This window comes from Narcine bancroftii, chromosome 5 (genome assembly GCF_036971445.1).
Source record: "Narcine bancroftii isolate sNarBan1 chromosome 5, sNarBan1.hap1, whole genome shotgun sequence".
Lineage (NCBI taxonomy): Eukaryota > Metazoa > Chordata > Chondrichthyes > Torpediniformes > Narcinidae > Narcine > Narcine bancroftii.
Window position 1 is genome coordinate 67,110,085 of NC_091473.1, and position 20,293 is coordinate 67,130,377.

General features: G+C 41.5%; 1 long non-coding RNA gene across 1 annotated transcript; it reads right to left on the minus strand.

Annotated features, from left to right (window-relative positions):
* Positions 1 to 875: 875 nt before the first annotated feature.
* Positions 876 to 8,555, minus strand: LOC138762701 (uncharacterized). The gene is made up of 3 exons (XR_011357065.1): positions 8,404 to 8,555; positions 3,170 to 3,364; positions 876 to 3,023 (listed from the first exon to the last, which is right to left on the minus strand). It is a non-coding gene; the product is annotated as an uncharacterized lncRNA (long non-coding RNA).
* Positions 8,556 to 20,293: the final 11,738 nt, after the last annotated feature.

Below are 20,293 nucleotides of genomic sequence, written 5' to 3' on the forward strand. Positions count from 1 at the left end.
ACTTAAGGTGGGTGGGAAGAAAAAGTTTGAAAACCACTGTTTTAATCATACCCAATTGACTCATAATTCCAAAGGAAATGGGCCAAGGATAATTTTTCTCAAGCAAATAAATTCAGTAACAATTGGGTCTAGAGCAGTGATTCTCAACCTTCCCTTCCTACCCACATACCTCCTTAAGCAATCACAGAGCACCTATGGGATAGGGATTAGTTTGTAGTATGTGAGTGGAAAGAAAAAGGTTGGAAACCACTGGTATATAACATCAAAGCATAGGACATTCTCTCTCTCTCTCTGCCTTGTGGTCCAAGCCCTGGACATCACTCCACGCCAGGTCGCTATTATGGACAACAGAAACCCTGGAAAGTGTGCTGACCGGCTGTATCACAGTCTGGTGTGGGAACACCAATACCCCTGAGTGTAAAGCCCTCCAAAAGGTAGTGGACACAGCCCAGGTCATCATAGACAAACCCTCCCCACTATTAGGTACATCTACAGGGAATGCTGCCATTGAAGTGCAGCAGTAATCATCAAAGATCCACACCACCCAGCACATGCTCTGTACACACTGCTGCCATCAGGAAAGAGGCATAGATGCCACAAGACTCACACCACCATGTTCAGGAACAGCTGCTACCCCTCCACCATCAGACTCCTCAACGACAAATTTAATCAGAGACTAATTTAAGGACTCTTACTTGTGCACTTTATTGATTTTCTTTGTTCTCCCTGTATGGCACAGTCAGTTTGTTTACATTCATTATCTGTTTCAGCTTTTATTTGTTTACATGTTCATGCTGTGACCAGTTTACTTTTTGCACTATGTTAGGTCTGCTTTGTTCATGAATGAGTGAGACAAACACCAGGCTGAGTCGAAATCAGGGTTCTTTGTTCTTTATTACCGGATTGTAACACTTGCGACTAACAAAGTTAGTCGGAGAATGCATTCTGCCGTTATCAGCAAAATGGTGATTTTTTATACCCTTGGATATGTGCTTAGAACATCATCATATCATTACTTGTCCAATGACTAAAACTGTTGCTATCCTTTCCCTGCTAGCTTCCTGCCTCTCAATCCATCAATGTCTCTCTTATCTTGTAAGTACAAGGATGCATTCACATCTTGTTACAGCCCTGCACATTCCCATCTCATGATGTTTTACCTAACAGGAGTACAAGGACACCTCCCCTTCTTGTTACTGCCCTGTACAGGGTAACTCCCTACACATTCCCATCTCATGATGTTTTACCTTACAACTACCAATTGTAGTAATTCTGCTGCTCCTGCAGGAAAAGGGAAAAAGGAATCTCGGGGTTGTATGTGATGTCATGTATGTACTCTGACAATAAATCTGAAATCTGAAGATCACCCTGTAGGACAAAATCCATTTCAGCAGAACAGACAGCTGCAATTCCACACACTAGTCTTCACACCCTTCCTGTCATCACATCATTCTGCTTAACCAGCAAGAAGCTGTTGCAACTTATGCTCAGAACTTTCAAGCATACATATGACAGCTGTTCCTATGGAAACATCATCATTGGACACTCGAGCTCAACAATGACTGCATTTTTTGTTATGTACATTCTGAGTGCAGCTTTTGTAATGGACTGTTTGCTTTTTTCCCCTCTCTTTTTAATTGCACCCTGAGCTGTGGTAATAATGTCTCTCAGCACACTCAGGAGATTGGATTACAATGTTACAGTTTATAAGTACAGTGTTACAGATCAAATACTACCAAAGAAATATTGCATATATTTTGCTTCCACTTGACATTGACAGCGTCGCCCCAGTGCATTGCCTGTTACACAAAGATAAGGAAAGCCTATTCTTCTTTCCAAAGACCATATTTTGGCAAGTTGGATCACCTCGTGTACTCCTTTTGCTGTATACAGACAGAGCATTAAAGGCGAGACTCCAGAGGTCAGAACAGCCAGAAGGTGGTTGTGGGAGGCTGAAGAACAATTACAGGACTACCTCAAGTCAGTGGAGTAGGCTGTGTTCAATAATTCATCTGAGCATCTGAATGATTATATCAGGGCCGTTTTGAACTTATCAAAATGTCTGAGATGTGTGTGCCCTCACCAAATCATTCAGGGTTTTCCCCAACCAGAAGCCCTGGATTAGCAATGAAATCCGGAACCTGTTGAGAGCCAGATCAGAGGCATTTAAGTCCGTAGATCTAGAACACTACACAAGAAGCAGGTAAGACCTACGAAAGTTGGCAGTTAGCACAATGCCTTTACAGCACCAGCAATTGGGACTGGGGTTCAAATCCTGCACTGTCTGCGTGGGTTTCCCCAGGGGCTCAGATTGCCTCTAACCATTTGAAATATACCAGGGGTTATAGGTCAATTGGGTGTAAAATGGGCAGCATGGACTCATGGGCCAAAATGGCATGTTACCCTCCTGGATGAAGTTGGGATTCCGGATGTGAATGGAAACAATGAAGAATACCTGACAGCTGTGGTAGGGACAAGATGACATAACCTGCTACAAAACCAAATCTGGTGAAAAAGGAGACAGCTTCACTCTCAGTTGAGCTCATGCCTTCTACAGCCTATTTTATCACCAGAATAAGGAAGAATGCTGCATACCCCCATTTACCCTGATGATCCTCTGCTGTCAGTATCCAAGGAAGATGTATGGGCTGCCTTCAGGAAAGTGAATCCAAGGAAAGCATCCAGTCTGGACGGAGTACCCAGCTGTGTATGAAAACCTGTGCTGACTAATTTCCAAAAGTATTCATGGATATCGTCAACATCTCACTCTGTCAGGGTGTGGTACCCACCTGTTTCAAACAGGCCTCAATCATACCGGTGTCCAAGAAGAGTGTGGTAACCTTTCAAAATGACTACTGACCAGTGGCACTCACATCCATAGTGATGAAATGTTTTGAGAGGCTGGTGTTGAAGCATATCAGCTTCTGTCTGAGCAATGACATGAATCCATTCCAATTTGCCTAGTGCAGCAACAGGTCTTCAGCAGATGCCATATCACTGTTTCGACACAAAACCCAGAAGACCTGGACAGCAAAGACAAAAAATTCAGGATGATCTTTATTGACCATAGTTTGGCATACAACACCATCACCCCCTCAAATCTAATCAGCAAACTCCAAGACCTCGGCCTCAATACCCCACTGTGCAATTGGATCCCAGATTTACTCACCTCCAGACCACAATCAGTGCGGATTGGCAAGCACATCTCTTCCACCATCTCCATCAGCACCGGAGCACTCGGCTCCCTGCTCTGCCAAGACTACACCTTTGACTGTGTGGCTCGGTATGACAATAACCATCAACAAATTTTCTGATGATACCACAGTGGTGGGTTGTACAGGTCGCGTACCCCATATCGGAAGTTCTGAAAACCGAAAAGATCCAAAAACTTAACATTTTTTTTAGCTCAAACATGATGTCACAGGTGCAAAAAGAATTCAACACCTGACTTGTCCTTGTGGGGCTCTGATGCTCCGTAGATGCCAGTTTGATTACAAAAACAGTAAAAAAAAACAAATCCTTGCTTCTGGCTGGGAAGATGCCAAACGGATATGGGACCAGGTCTTCAGCATTCTCAATATCGCATGCGGTTCTATCCACATTGAAGAAGTCACCTCGGGCACCCGGGCAAGTGTGGGTACCTCGGGCTCCTAGCAGGAGCAGGGAGCTTGGCCTCAACAATTCTTGTGACCCCAAAAGTTCAATTAACTCCCGGTATTTATCGACTCCCCACCCCTTAACCGTCCTGGCATTTTATGACTCCTTGGATAGTCCCATCAACCCCCAGGGGTCAATATTGACTCCTTTGGAACCCATAACCTATGGCCTCTTGGCTGTCCTCCTCCCTCTTCCTTTTTATATAGGTGTCTGTCTGCTTTTTGCTCATACCTTGATGAAAGGTCCAGGCCTGAAACATTAGCCCCTTTTCCACTGGCATCCCAGTTAATTGGCTGTGCAGCACCCCGGGATAAGAAGCCCTTTGTGCCATTCCCACTGGGCCACCCTTAACTGGGTCACAAATTACTTTTCCACTGAACACACTGATCCCCGGGGATCAGTGTTCTACCTTCAGCTGGAAAAGGGTGACTTTCTTCTGTCCCTTTTCCATTGGTTTTATCAGCATGCTGGCGTCTGCAAACGCTGAGGATATGAGTAGGGGTAGGGGTGGTTAATCCCCGACGTGAAATGATGTAATTTGATGCCGGCATTTGGACAACTTTCATTTTCCACTGGACCCTGTCCCAGTAAATTCCCAGTTAATTCCTGGGACAGAGTGCCAATGGAAAAGGGGCTTTTGTTTATATATCTTTGCTTCCTCTGGACCCTCTGGGACCTGCTGAATTTATCCAGCAATTTTGAATATTCTCATATTCTCAGGAGCAATATTGAATGGGTATTAAATGTTTACTTTGACATTGACACCCATCTCTTATGCACACAAATGTGAACATACACCCATTTACACATGTACCCATATGCATAGAAACAGCAACAAATATGTTCCCAAACAGAGGAGTCACGCGATGGAGTAGTGGCCGGACGGTGAACTCCAGCCCTCTCCAGAAAAGTCGGGAAAAACAAGAGAAAACACAAAGGCACAGAAATAAAAGTTACAGAAAAGTGAGTATAAAGGTGGAAAGAAGATGGCGACAAAAAAAGAAAAGTCGAAAGCAACGGTAAGAAGAGAGGAAGAGAAGACAAAGGAGGAAAAAGGTGAAGGCCTTACCTGTCCGAAGAGGCCCGCTGCGGAGAGAGAAACCCGCTCCCTCAGGTCGGTAAATTATGGACTACAAAAATGGCTCGCAGAGCCGAGCAAAAGTGCGCAACCGCGCATGCGCGAAGTTTCGCGCATGCGCGATGCGAATGAAAAAAAACACACCGACGGGAGGGGGGACCAGCTGGGGAGTCGATCTCCACAGCCGGCAACGACAGCTGCAGAACACCTGCAGCAAGAAGAGACCACAGAAGACAATAGAAACAAGATAGAAGAGGAGGAAAGGGCAACAAAGAAACAACAGATGGTCAACCCAGAGGAAGAAGAAGAGGAAGAGTATGGTGAAATAGAAGAAGAAAAGATAGGCAAGGTAAAGGATATACTTGCTCTTATTAAAGGATACATGGAGTCATTTAAAGAATGGCAAACACAGGAATTTAAGGATTTAAGAAAAAGAATAAACAACACAGAGGAGAAAATAATTAAAATGGAGATGACCTTAACAGAAATGGGAAAAAAAATGGACAAGATGGAAGAGCGGGCAGTAGCAGCAGAAATGGAGGTAGAAGACTTAAAAAAGAAATTGGAGAAATCTAATAAAAAAACTAAAGAGACACAAGAACTACTAGCTCAAAAAATAGATACAATGGAAAACCATAACAGAAGAAATAACATAAAGATAGTGGGCCTTAAGGAAGATGAAGAAGGCAAGAATATGAGGGAGTTTATAAAAGAGTGGATCCCTAAGACCCTAGGATGTCCAGAACTACAGCATGAAATGGAAATAGAAAGGGCACATAGAGTATTGGCCTCTAAACCACAACCACAACAAAAACCAAGATCTATTGTAGTAAAATTCCTAAGATATACTACAAGAGAAAAGGTACTGGAGAAGACAATGGAAAAAGTAAGAGAGGGCAACAAACCACTGGAGTATAAAGGGCAAAAAATCTTCATTTATCCAGATATAAGTTTTGAACTCCTAAAGAAGAGAAAAGAGTTCAATACAGCAAAGGCGATTTTATGGAAGAAAGGGTATAAATTTATACTAAAGCATCCAGCGGTATTGAAAATATTTATTCCAGGACAACAAAACAGACTATTCTCTTATCCAGAAGAAGCACGAAAATTTGCAGAACAATTACAAAAATAGACTGAGGGAGGAAGACGGGTAATGAGAGTTAAAATGATCACGACTGATATGTATGTGGGTAAAGACAAAAATAGACTGAGGGATGAAGACGGGTAATGAGAGTAAAAATGATCATGATTGATATGTATGCAGGTAAAGAGGTATAAGAGTGAATAGAGACAATGAGCATACATGAATGTATCTGTACTTAGAGGAAAATATAGATAGTATAGACAAGAATTAATAAGGGAAGGTAATGGAATAGAGAGAATAAGGAGGGAATTAAAAGAGGGACCTTTGTGACATATGAAAAGTGAAATCTTTTCTGGGGGAGGCGGGGTGGGGGGAAATAGCGGTCACTGCAAAATCAGTTGACGCTTGCGAGTGGATTCGCAAATCCAAATGGAGAGGGGAGATGTGGTTGTCCGACAAGGGATAAAGGACAACTCAGGAGGTGAAGGGGAGATTGGGGATAAATAAGATAGAAATAGGAGAATAAGGAAAATGTTAGATGTTGTAGGAATGTTGTCTTATAAAGAGTTGAAAATAAGAAAACAGAAATGGAAAAGGAGGAAAGGTAATGATGGAAAAACGGAAAGAGAAGATAAACAAAATATAAAAGGGCTACGCTGAACTATATGTCTTTAAATATTAATGGAATACATAACCAAATTAAAAGGAAGAAACTACCAAATTTAAATGAATAAATGTATTCCATTAGAAAAAATAACATATTGGTTAAGAAATAATATTGAAATATTCGAACAAGTATAGGAGCCTTACATTAAATACAATAGCGAAAACCTACCGGGGACAAACATTACCTAAGTTGATGGGAGGAGAAGGAAAGAAAAGAATGGACTCAGTAGAATTTCTGGTGTAATTTTGTCTGACTGGCTTAATGCAACCTAGATTGTATACCTAAAATGGATGAGGGGGGGGTGGGGGGGTGGTTTGGGAGGAAAGGGGGGGGGGAGAAAAAGTAACTGTATATGTGTGAAAAGAAATAGTGTATATCATGGCTAATGTGATTTATGGTGTGAAAAATAAAAAAAAATAAAAAAAAAAAAAAATATGTTCCCAAACAGAAACAATAAAGATATAATAAACACATGACACTACAGGACAAGTACAGAGGAAGGCATAAAACACAGAATTAAAATCAGGTCAATACATCCACTTTGACACATATTCAAGAACAAATACATTCATCATCCGAATCAGCACTCTATGCTCACTGATCAAAACCCTCAGTTTCACTTGCCCTTTTTACACTTGCATCCCAGTAAATTGTTGCTCAGTGTCCTGGGATAGGAATGGCGTTTTTGCTGTTCACACTTGGCCAGTCTTAACTGGGACACTGCACGCTTTCATACTCACCACCAGCCACCCCAGGGGAAAGGTCTGTTCTACCTTCAACCAGGAGTGTCCGAATTATGTAATGCGCAAAAGGCAGAAGTAACATCATCCCCTTCTGTACAATTGTGGACATCAGACATCCTGAAGATGTGCGAATCTATCACCAGTCAGTTAGGTCTTATTAGCCTCCTTATCTGCAAGTTGGTGCAAACAATAATGGGGCCTAAACGACTGCGTACTCCTGCTTTCAGGTGACAGAATTTTAATGATATATTGCATATAACCTCTGATGTGTTTGAGGAGGAGAGGGTGGCTGACTGAGAGGCTGCCGTAAAAAAAATGCTTGGTTATAATGAAGTATTTTGAGAAGGTACATAATAGCAGAAGGATGTGGAAGAGGGAGAGACCTCAGGAACCCATATTCTGGAATTAAGTCTTGGTTGGAAAAATACGACATTGACCAGTGGCGCGAGAATCGACAAATATCTTGTACTACATTTGATTTCATTGCCTGGATACTAGATCCACAGCTGAGGAGTAAGTTCACCAAATGCCAAAGGCCTGTGAAACCTCAAATCAGATTTGCCATAGCATTGTAGTGGTATGCCACTCCAGGAGAGTATTGTTCTATCAGTGTGAGTATCTCCACTGTATTCATGGTGGTGAGACAGGTGACTCTTGCAGTGAAAAATAACCTCATGACACGTTTCATTGGGCTGCCGACTGGAGTATTTTTGTCTGTGTGAAAAAATGCAGTTATGCGGATACATATATTCCTGGGTAATTATGTATTGTATAATGTATCATATGTATATGTATATTCATATGTTTTAACAATCATAATGTTCGGTCACCTTGTGGTCCGGTGAACCCTTGCTTTGTACCATGAGACATGATATTGATGAATTTGCACTGCCTTTGTTGCCTTCTGCCATGAATAGCCAACACACTCTCAATGATTTGATCACAAGTCTCCAGAAATGTTGATGACATGGAAATACCTGCACATTTAGTCAGGGACCCAGCCTACCCAATAAAAAAAATGGCTGATGAAGGGGTTCACGCAACATCACATCATCGAGCACCGTAAGCGTACATTCAACTAGAGGTTGAGCTCTGCCCAAATGGTTGTGGGGAATATGTTTGGATATCTCAACGGTCATTGGAGGTGCCTGTTGAAACAAATGGATATTAATACCTTGCGTTAGAGATTGCTGTTTGCCTGCTGTGTCTTGCATAACATTTGTGAGATTAACAAAGAACACTTCCTGGATCTCCCTCCTCCAGAAAAGATTTCTTGCAGAGGTGCAACGAGCCGTGGTCAGCAGGCTATACGTGAAGCTATTATGACAGTTCTGTGAGAATGTGAAGACAACAACTGAGTCATGCCACCTAAAAGTCAATAAAATTTGATTGTGCGTTTTGGAACGTAATACAACAGTAAAATTTTAACTCTAAAAATAAACCTCTTCAATAAAGATAGGTAAGTCATGTACAACATTTGAGTAAACACATTTAAAAATTGTCAATAAAGGCAGTGCAAAAACTTTCTGGAATAAACATTGAGCATATTGATAAAGTTAACACAGTGTTGACATCTTTTCATTCCCTGAAATCTTTAATGAGGATTCACAAGTAATTAAACAATGTAGTGCACATGTACATGTCAAGAACCTGCATATTTAACATACTGCAAAAATCTAAACAGAATGACTTCAGTAATAAACAGATCATGTGCAACTTTTCATTGGGCATTCTCATCCTCTTCCTCGAGCAAGATGGTGTAGGAATTGGGATAATGGCTAATAAGAGAGTCACCTGCTCACCCTCATCCTGTGACGAGTATGCCCCACTTGAGGGGGTCATAGTGGTGGGCATATAGGTGAGGTTCATCATTGGTGCCAGAAGATGGCAGTGGGAGGGGGAAGGATTTTGGAAGGGGCAGGCTGTGTAGGGTGCTTGGAGGGAAGAGAATGGAATGGGGAGGGCTGATGGCAGTGAGACGAGGGAGGGGTATGGAATAAGGCTTGTAGCAGCATGGAGGTAGAAGCCAGTTGTAATGAGGGAGAAGCTGATGGGAAAGAGCCAGAGGCTGGTTGGAAGGTGGAGGCAGGAGGCCAGCCAATGGAGGGAGAAGACTGGATGGTGGAGGGCCAAGGCTGGATTTGCACAAGGACATGAATGGATGAGGCAAGTCTTGTTATCACTGCAGTCTGTGCCTGCATCTCCTGCCGAATCTCACTTATCAGATGTGCAAATCCATTGTTGTTGGCCTCCTGTCTGTCTTTCCGTCTGCTGCTGTGCCTGTTGTTTTAAATACAAATCAAATGTACTTTATTCAACAAAAATGTTAAGGAAGGCAAGAAGATTAATTGAATAATCAATTACACGGCAATTTATTTTCTTTGGCTTGGCTTCGCGAACGAAGATTTATGGAGGGGGTAAAAGTCCACGTCAGCTGCAGGCTCGTTTGTGGCTGACAAGTCCGATGCGGGACTGGCAGACACGGTTGCAGCGGCTGCAGGGGAAAATTGGTTGGTTGGGGTTGGGTGTTGGGTTTTTCCTCCTTTGCCTTTTGTCAGTGAGGTGGGCTCTGCGGTCTTCTTCAAAGGAGGTTGCTGCCCGCCAAACTGTGAGGCGCCAAGATGCACGGTTTGAGGCGATATCAGCCCACTGGCGGTGGTCAATGTGGCAGGCACCAAGAGATTTCTTTAGGCAGTCCTTGTACCTTTTCTTTGGAGCACCTCTGTCACGGTGGCCAGTGGAGAGCTCGCCATATAACACGATCTTGGGAAGGCGATGGTCCTCCATTCTGGAGACGTGACCCATCCAGCGCAGCTGGATTTTCAGCAGCGTGGACTCGATGCTGTCGACCTCTGCCATCTCGAGTACTTCGACGTTAGGGATGAAAGCGCTCCAATGGATGTTGAGGATGGAGCGGAGACAACGCTGGTGGAAGCGTTCTAGGAGCCGTAGGTGGTGCCGGTAGAGGACCCATGATTCGGAGCCGAACAGGAGTGTGGGTATGACAACGGCTCTGTATACGCTTATCTTTGTGAGGTTTTTCAGTTGGTTGTTTTTCCAGACTCTTTTTTGTAGTCTTCCAAAGGCGCTATTTGCCTTGGCGAGTCTGTTGTCTATCTCATTGTCGATCCTTGCATCTGATGAAATGGTGCAGCCGAGATAGGTAAACTGGTTGACCGTTTTGAGTTTTGTGTGCCCGATGGAGATGTGGGGGGGCTGGTAGTCATGGTGGGGAGCTGGCTGATGGAGGACCTCAGTTTTCTTCAGGCTGACTTCCAGGCCAAACATTTTGGCATTTTCCGCAAAGCAGGACGTCAAGCGCTAAAGAGCTGGCTCTGAATGGGCAACTAAAGCGGCATCGTCTGCAAAGAGTAGTTCACGGATGGAGGAGCGTCTGCCTTCTTTAAAATATAAACATACAAACTTTATTCAACTACAACATTACAAACACAAAACACACATAGAACTACAACTATAATCAAAAACCACCATAACACGTGGCAACAAAACCATGAGAGGCATTAATTATGACCACCTCTCTATAACACAGTGTACACATCAAAAATTCCAAAAATTCTTTAATTTTATTCCAAAAAGGTTTAACTGTCTCACATAACCAAACCGAAAGTAAAAAGTTCCAACTTCTTTGTGACATCTAAAACATAGATCTGATGTGACGTATTTAAATTTCTTTAATTTCTCTGGAGTGAAGTATAGTTGATGAATGAAATTATAATGAACCAATCTATATCTTACATTCATTATTTTAGTCATACTTTCCTCACATATCAACATCCAATCACCACGACATATAGATATTTCCAAATCTTTTTTCCCATTTCACTCTAGTTTTATCAATGTTTGGTTTGGGAATTTTAACTTGCAATAAAGTATACATATCTGATATAAAATCTTTCTTACCACCATCAGTAAGCAAAATCTCAAATTTGGATCTTCTAGGAAGCCTCAAAGTACTCCAATATTATCTAATAATAAAGCTTTAACTTGATATTTCTCTCTCATTCTTTGAAAAGAAGTAAAATAACCTACTTCATAACAATCTTCGAACAATTTAATTCCTTTTTGTTCCCATATCTTCAAAAGTTGATTATTAACTGTAAAAGGAAAAAGCTTATTTTGAAATAAAGGTGTTTTAGCTGAAAGCTTACCTTCAGTACCTACAGTTTCATTCTTAATAGTTCATAACTCAATCAAGTGTTTCACCACAAGTAAATTATAACTACTTTATAACTGAGGATTTCATCGGTAAATAAATTAATCTGTCCTCTTTTCCCCAAGCTGGGATAATTCAATATTAGCCCAAACCAAGGGGCTATCCACTTGAAACATCCTATTAATAAATTTCAACTGAACTGATGCATAATAATTTTGAAAATTAGGAAGTTGTAGACCTCCTAATGCATATTTCCAAGTTAGCTTCTGTTATGAAGCTCTAGCCATTTTGTCTTTCCACAGAAATTTTCTCACCAAAGTATTCAAGTCTTTAAAAAATTTATGAAAAATCTTACATGGAATAGATTGAAACAAGAATTGAACTTGTGGAAAGATATTCATTTTAATACAATTCACTTGTCCTATCAATGTTATAGGTAAATCCTTCCACCTATTCAAATCACATTTAATTTTAGTCAATAAGGGTAAATAATTCAATGTAAAATAAATGATTATAATTACTATCAATAATAATACCCAAATATTTAATACGGTCAGACCATTTAAACTTCACAACTTGTCGACACGACGAATAATCCATATCAGCTAAAGGCATAATTTCACTCTTCTCCCAGTTTACTTTATAACAAGACAACACTCCATATTGTTCCAAACATTTGTGTAAAATCTCCAAAGATTGCAAGGGATGTGTTAAATATATCAAAACATCATCTGCAAACAAGTTTATCTTATATTCTTTAGAATTTACCTTAATACCTTTAATAGCACTATCTTGCCTAATCATCTGCGCCAAAGGTTCAATAACTAATGCAAATAGACCTGGTAACAAAGGACAGCCCTGTCTACTCAATCCAGATAATGTAAAGGGTAGAGAGATCTGTCCATTTGTCACCACTCTCGCAATAGGAGCTTTTTACAAAGCCTTAATCCAACCAGTAAAAAGAGGCCCAAAGTTAAACTTTTCCAAAACCTTAAACAAAAAACCCATTCAACTCTATCAAAGGTCTTTTCAGCATCCAAAGAAATTATCATCGGTTGCTCAGATTGCTGCCGAGAAATATTAATTAAAGAAATCAATTATACTACATTATTTGCTGAATAATGGTTCTTGATAAAACCTGCCTAATCTACATTAACCTAATCAGATAAACATTTAGCCAGTCTATTAGCCAGAACCTTGGCTACAATCTTATGTTCCACATTTAACAAAGAAATAGGTCTATAAGACCCGCCTTCAAAGGATCTCCATCCTTCTTAAGAATAACAGAAATAAATGCTTGAGAAAAAGAATCGGAAAAGAACCATTTTTCAGAACCAATTTTCACCGCCTAATCTAAAATCTCCATCAACAAAGGGACTAATAGATCTTTGAAGCACTACAAGTGATCAACAACAAGGAATGATCAGACAAAATCCTAGGTTTGGATACAGCTTCAGAAATTCGACCTTGCAATTGTGCCGATACTAAAAACAAAGCTATTCTAGAGCAAGAATCATGATGAAATGAATAAAATGAAAAATCTTTTTCCTTAGGATTCAATTTCCTCCATATATCTACTAAATTCATCTCCTTCATTAATACCATCAATTGCTTAGCCATCTTAGTTTTAATTACCGATTTAGGATATTTGTACAATAATGGATCTCAACAACAATTAAAATCACCTACTACCATAATTTTATCATAAGCCTGATTCAAATTAAGAAGAGAGTCCACCATAAATTGTTAATCATCAGTATTTGGAGTATAAACCTTCATTAAAGTCCAACATTCAGAAAAAATTGTACAATTAACAATCAAAAGTCTACCAGCCGTTTCAAAAACGGATTCAAATTTAAAAGGTAATTTCTTATTAATCAAAATAGCAACCCTTCTTGATTTTGAATTAAAAGAGAATGATATAACCTTCCCAACCCAATCCCTTTTTAATTTTTGATGCTCTTTATCAGTCAAATGAGTTTCCTGCAAAAAAGCTACATCAACTTTCAAATTTTTTAATATAAGCCAATACACTTTCTCTTGATTGGGTTTTTCAGCCCGTTAACATTAAAAGTAACAACATTTAAATTAGCCATTTAGTAGCTCTTTAATCATCCCACCATAAATGGCGAAGTCCCTCCCCACGACATCATTACACAAAGAAATTAAAAATCTCCTCCAAAAGGGAGAGAAAGAAAAAAGAAACCCCATTAAAAAAAACCCAAAACAAAAAAAAATACCCAATGGTATTACCTCCCTCAATTACACGGGAGTGACAAATGCCACGACGACTTTGGAAGGATCTGCAGTTGGACCCCCCCCCCACCAAAAAGAATAATCAAAAATAATACAGAAAATCATCTCAAGTAGGAAACGCTTCTTCCAAATCACGATTCACTTAATCATCACCAATACCAATATCAATCAACTTCTGAGATTCCATCTCTCGTTTACCATTCTTCCCCTTCAGAATAACAACAAGCTGCTGAGAGAATTTATTCGAATTTTGACCCTGCTTATTATCAGGTAAAGAATTAGCAAACTCCAAAGCATCATCAGAAAAAAACTGAGACTGATAGTCCCCATAAAAAAACTTTTAACACAGCAGAATAACGGAAAGCAAATTTATAACCCTTCCTCCAAAGAGCAGCTTTAGCCAAATTAAATTCTTTACGACGTTTAATCACAGCTTGGCTAAAATCAGCATTAAAAAAAACACCCTGTTTTTTTTAATAAGCAAAGGCCCCTGATTATTTCTTGCATTCTCCACCGCAAGTCTCAAAATTAGTTCTCTATCTTGATAATGCAAACAGCGAATCAGAATAGATCATGGTGCTTGACCGGGGAATGGCTTCCTTTGTATTGCCCAATGAGCTCTATCCAACTCCAGACCGTTCGGAAAATGCATCATTCCCAAAACCTCAGGGATCCACTTTTGAAAAAACTGGACCTTCAAAACCTTCTGGAAGGCCAATTATCTTAACAATATTCTTCCAAATCTGATTTTCTAAAGCATCAATTCTTTAACACATCAGTTTTTTTGTATTTCCCAACCAGTAAATTAATCTTCCATCTGTCCCATATTCTCCTTACAAAAGTCATTATCATCTTCACAATTAATAAATTCTTCTTCAATCTTTTTAAACTTGTCCTGGACTTTATCCACAGCTTTCAAACATTTTGCCACATCCATTTTAATTGTTGCTATTTCCCCTTTCATCTCAGCAAATTGATCTGTCATAGTAGAAAAACCCTGACTTATTTGCAGAGCCAAATCAGCATTTGAAGGTAAATCTGACTGGTGAGACCTAGACTTAAACTTAGAAGTCTGGTTCACCATAGGCCTACCTTGAAGGGTTACAACTTCCTCTTCAGTCAAGAATTGGTCTTCTTCATCATCTATTCCAACGATGTCTTCTGCTTCCTCCGTCAAAAAAACCTGTCTCTGCCTGACTGTGGGTACAGACACCCTACCCCCCCCCCCACCAGCCCAGGTTCTCCATGTCTCTCCGCAGCCTGGGCCTTTTCGTGCATGCACAGTTGTTCTCCTTGGTCAGGATGGATCAACAGTGCACACTAGCCCCATCTTGTGTGACTGCACTGGTGTGAAGAACACCTTACTGGTCGACTGTTGTTGAAGTCTGGGTTGAGAAGAAATCAAGTCTGCAGGCTGCGTTGTTAAGGTAGGCCGAGATTCCTCCAATGTTGTAGCTGATTTAATAGCTTTTTTTTAAGCAGTTTGAGTTTTAATTTTCCTCATTATTGCTAGTTAAGCGCTTCAACAATATAATCTGCAATTTAAAAAATAATTTTAACACTTTTATACGTGTTTTTTAAAGTTCTGCCAGGAGCGGGTCTTTTTCCACATCTTCTCCCTATGCCATCACACCATATCCCCCCCCCCCCCACCACCACACATCAAATTAAAACACAATTTTCTTCATCTACCACACATGCAATCCCATGGGAGCCCACCTTTCCCTGAACTTGGCCACCGTCCCCTCAGACACCACGTGTTCCCGCTCCAACACTGCACGGGCCTGGACATAACTTCAAAAGACGGGGAGGCAGTCAGCTCTCCCTACCCCCTTGACTGCCTGCTGCCTCGACCCGTGAATGCTAGTTTCGCCAACCCCAACAGCAACTTCACAAGGAGAACTACTGAACGCTCGACCCCACCCCCCCCCTCACCCAACATGCATCTGCAACACATTTCCCCATGGGGATTAACATACTTACGCAAGGAATAGTATCATTTCTATCTCAGAATGCAATTCTCAATTTCACACTTGGCTGATTATCAAACTGGCATCTGCAGACACCAGGGATTGTAGTAGGGGTCGCAATCGAATCTATTGCAGTCAAAGCTGTCATTTCACGCTGGCATTCAGACAATTTTGCTTTTACACTTGACCCTTTTCCAGCCAATTGGCAATTAATTCTTGGTACAAGTTGCATGTGTGAAAGGGGCTATTGAGATGTAAAAGGAGAGGTTATCTCATACTTTCAAGATGAAAAGAAGTTGGATTTGGACAAGGTCATTCACATATTTCTTTAAAAACTATTTTTGAAGGGTGTGAAACAAGAAAGTTTGGATATGATGGGGTTGAATGCAATACACAAAAGTGCTGGAAAAACAACACGTCACATAGCATCTAAAGGAAGTGAAGGGTAACCAACATCCTCACTTACGTTTTCATAAGCAAGATAAAACAATCTCTAATCTTAATCGGGTTGCTCAATGACGACACCAAAGGCTCTGAGACTCTCTATGTGAACAAGCATGATTTAAAAATTGACCCTTTTCTTTCATTTTCTCGACAAATATCCAGGGCACAAGTGAAACAGATATTAAATTTCAGCACATTCTGTTGTGTTATGATGTCTCTGATGAGACTACGGTCACCACAAAGAATAAGAGCAAAGTGAGTAGAAAGGAGTGGATGCAAATGATCTTCCCACACCTCTTTGAAAGTGTTCTAAAGTTGCAACAAAAAGACAAATTGTAATCTCGATTTATACCAACTTTTAACAGAGTAAAACATCCTAAGGCACTCCATGGAAGCATTATCAAATGGAATTTGTCAGAGTGTTTCAAGGAAATGAAGAAGGACAGATGGTCGATTCTAATTAGCTTTTTTAAGAAGAGAAAAGTAGAAGAGTGAGGCTGTGAAAGAGAAATCCACAGCTTTTGACTGAGACAGCCAAAGGCATTTTTCTAATGCAAGATGATTTTTATTCTTTTTTAAATTTAGACATATAGCATAGATAAAGGATACCCCTTTCACTGAAGCAAACAATAGATAATTCAGCAGCTTGAATTTTTTTTTAAATTTAAAAGGTCATTTCAGCCCACAATCCTGTGCCAACCAATTACACCTAATTAATCTACAACCCCTGGTATGTTTCGAAAGGTGGGAGGAAACTGAAGCTCGTGGGGAAAATGCACACAGACACGGAGAGAACTCCTTACAGTGTCGGATTTGTACCCTTAACCCAATCACTAGCGCTGTAACAATGTTCCGCTAACTGCAACGCTAATCGTGCTGCCCAATTTTGTATGTTATTTTTTGTGAAAACCCTATTCACCATTCAAACATGATAGAAAAATTACAAAGATGGTGGGGCATTCTTAATGATGTCACAAACTAAACTTTCCTGTTTCCATTGATTGTGATTTTATGTCCACTCAGTAAAAACACAAAATGCTGGAGAACCTCAGCAGGTCAAACCATGCCCTTTATATAGAAAAGGCAAAGATACATAACGAACGTTTTGGGCTTGAGCCCTTCATCAAAGTATGAGAAAATACCAGCAGGCATCCAAACAAAAGGGTAGGAGGGGGAAGTGGGGTTGGTAAGGCAGGAGATTATAGGTGGGGCAAGGAGGGAGGGGACAGCAGCAATGAGGTAGGGGGGGGTGGGGGCCAGGGCTTTGAGGACTCAAACCCAAAATGTTGGTTATGTATCTTTGCCGACAGAATTGTGATTTACTTGTGTCCATTCAGAGAGGATGACGATAAAAGACAATGTCACCACCTTGTGGATAAAACTGTCCTTTTTTGGAGTGAAATATAAAAGTCCGTAGTCACTGTGATTGTAGTCAAAATAAAGAGATACAAGTGAGACCCAGATGAGTTCCTTCGGCATCTCTATGTTTTGTCCTTTTTTGGAACTGAAGCAACCTGAGCAACACCTGAACCTCAAACAAGATTGTAGATTAATACAATTAGATTGTATTGGAAAGTAGATTGTAGATTCCAGTCTTCTGGAATAATTGGCAGAAATAATTTAGCCTCAAAAAGATGAAAATCCTAATACCCCCACTCCCCTGGCCCGTCCCCATGTTTTTAATCATTTGGAGAATGTTGGGTCCAGGGAGCGGGCAGCCAGAGGAAATGCTTTCCTTGTGATCTCCTCTGCGTAGGAGAGATTGGATGCAGATTGGGTGATCACTTCACTGAGCACCTTGGCTCCATCTGCCACAATAGTGTGGATCTCCCACGTCCATGGACTTCAATTCCCTGTCCCATTCCCTTGCTGAGATGTCTGTCCATGATCCCTTGCACTGCTAGACTGTGACTACCCACAAATTGGAGGATCAGCACCTGGTATTCCGTCTGGGCACCCTCCAAACAGATGGATTGACATCGACCTCCAGTTTCTGTTAGGCCACTCCCCAACCCACCTTTCCACATGTCTCCTTTCTTCCAGGTCTCACTTGGCCCTTTCAAGCTGCCATGTAAAATGGGATTAACTGGGGAATTTTCCCGGATAGCTCCCCACTCATGCGGCTAGTTGTAAGGGTCCAACCCGCTCAGGGTCTTCCCAATCCACCGGGTCCCTGTCCTACCTCGGAAGTAGTCAGCGAACCCAGTAATACTCACCTAGGTTGTGTCCTCCTGCGGTTTGAAACTGAAAATGGCCGACCCGGTGAAGTGCCTGGCATGATTGGGAGGGGATAGAGAGGTTGCTTCTGCAAGGCCAGGGGATGGGGGGTGGGGGAGGTCGCTGCAGCGGTGCCAGGGGGAGAGGGATTGCTACCACGGGGAAGGGGAAAGGAGTCGCTACCACAGGGAAGGGCAGAGGGGTGAGATGCTGCAGGGAGGGGCAGAGGGTGTCGGCTGCCGCGAAGTGGGGGGGGGGTAGAGCACAATTGATGGTGGGAGAGAGACTGACTGCCGGTGGGGGAGCAACGGACAGCTTGTGGGGGCGGGGGGAGCAGTGGAGACTAGTTTGTGTGACGTCTCGCTTACCATGTCATTGCAGGAGCAGGATGCCCCTTAAATTGCCGTGTTGGTGATTTATGGGCCTATCCCCCCCTCAGCTTAAAAGGTGCTGGAGGCACCTTTGCCCCATTAATCACACTTGGGTCCCAGGAGGGCTACCTGGGTGCTGCAGCTTTAAAGCACCTTCTCTCTCTATTCCCTTTTCCCTCCATCTCCTTTCACAGAGCCTAAAACAATGCATCCTCCCCCAATCAATTCTCACTTCTCTCCTCTCCTGTCCTCATCATATCCAATTCACATCCTCCCCCTCTCATTCTCACCTTTTCTCCAGCCTTTTTATGCAGATGTCTGTCTTTTTTTACTCATACCTTGAGGAATGGCTCAGGTCCGAAACATCAGTAACATGGACTCTGTGGTTGAGTTTTTCCAGCATTTCTGTGTTTTTACTGCAATCACAGCGTCAGCAGACTTTCATGTTTCACTCCAGCCTGAGTAAGTGGTAGAGGATGGTGTAATTGTAACATTTAAAGCTATTTAGACAGGTACATGGATAGGAAAGGTTGGGAGGGATGTGGGACAAACAGTCAGATGCCACTCACTTGGTTGGATAACCTGTTTGGCATGGACAAGTTGGGCCAAAGGGTCTGATTCCATGCTGTAAATCTCAATTACTTAAGGAAGAAAAAAAATCAAATTAAACCTCTGGCAAAAAGTAAAGGAATTACCTCTACGACCTCTTCAGGCAGGTTTCCCAGATCCCAACAATTCTGTGTAAAAACAAAATTCTGATTCCTCATGCCACCAACCCCCCACCCCTATGTATAACCAATAATTTCACATCCAAGATCTTCAGCAAGTTGTTGTTTACCTTGATTCTTTTTGGACAGAGAGCAGCCTGACCTTTTCCAACCTCACCTCAACCAAGGTTGCTCGTTACTGGTGAATATCCCTCTCATCCTCCCCAAGTTACGTGCATTTTCCTTGAACTGCAGTGCACACAATACACTCACTGATGCGCAAGTACTGACATGTAAAATTCCAAAGTAGATATTCAACTGCATTTGAAAATTAGTGCCCAATTTTATTCCTCACACACCACTCCATCTTTTCATATAGTGCATAACTCTTTCTCAGTTTGCTGCAGGTAATATTTTCCCTTCAATCCCCTCTAATTCTTTTCTGCAGGAAGATGTTCACAAGTGCTTCAACAGCAGCTAGTGTCTCTGCAGTACATTTGCAAGGCTGAGAGGTAAGTGAAGAAGAAATTCCAAAAGATGGTTACACTACATATTTTAAAGTTAATATAAGACACTCAATTAAGTTTTAAGAAAAAGGAAAAAAAACATCTAAGCTGACTCTGACTACAAAATATGAAGAGAAGAAGGAAAAAGAAACTGGACCTACTTTGACTTTGAAGCAGAAGCACCATCACGATTTGCCAGCGAAGATCCAGGTGAGGGACCATCCTCCGGAGCCCTCTTCATGTTGAGTTGCAAAGATGGCGCCAGAGGAAAAAAACTAAAAGTGCTTTGCGCATGAGCGAGAAGTTGGGCATGCGTGGTGCAGTAGAATATAAGACTAAGAAAAAAATTCAGAAAGATTTATAGGGACAGTTCGGCATCTCAACTTCAGAGCACGAAGGAGACACCTACCCAGTGCAAG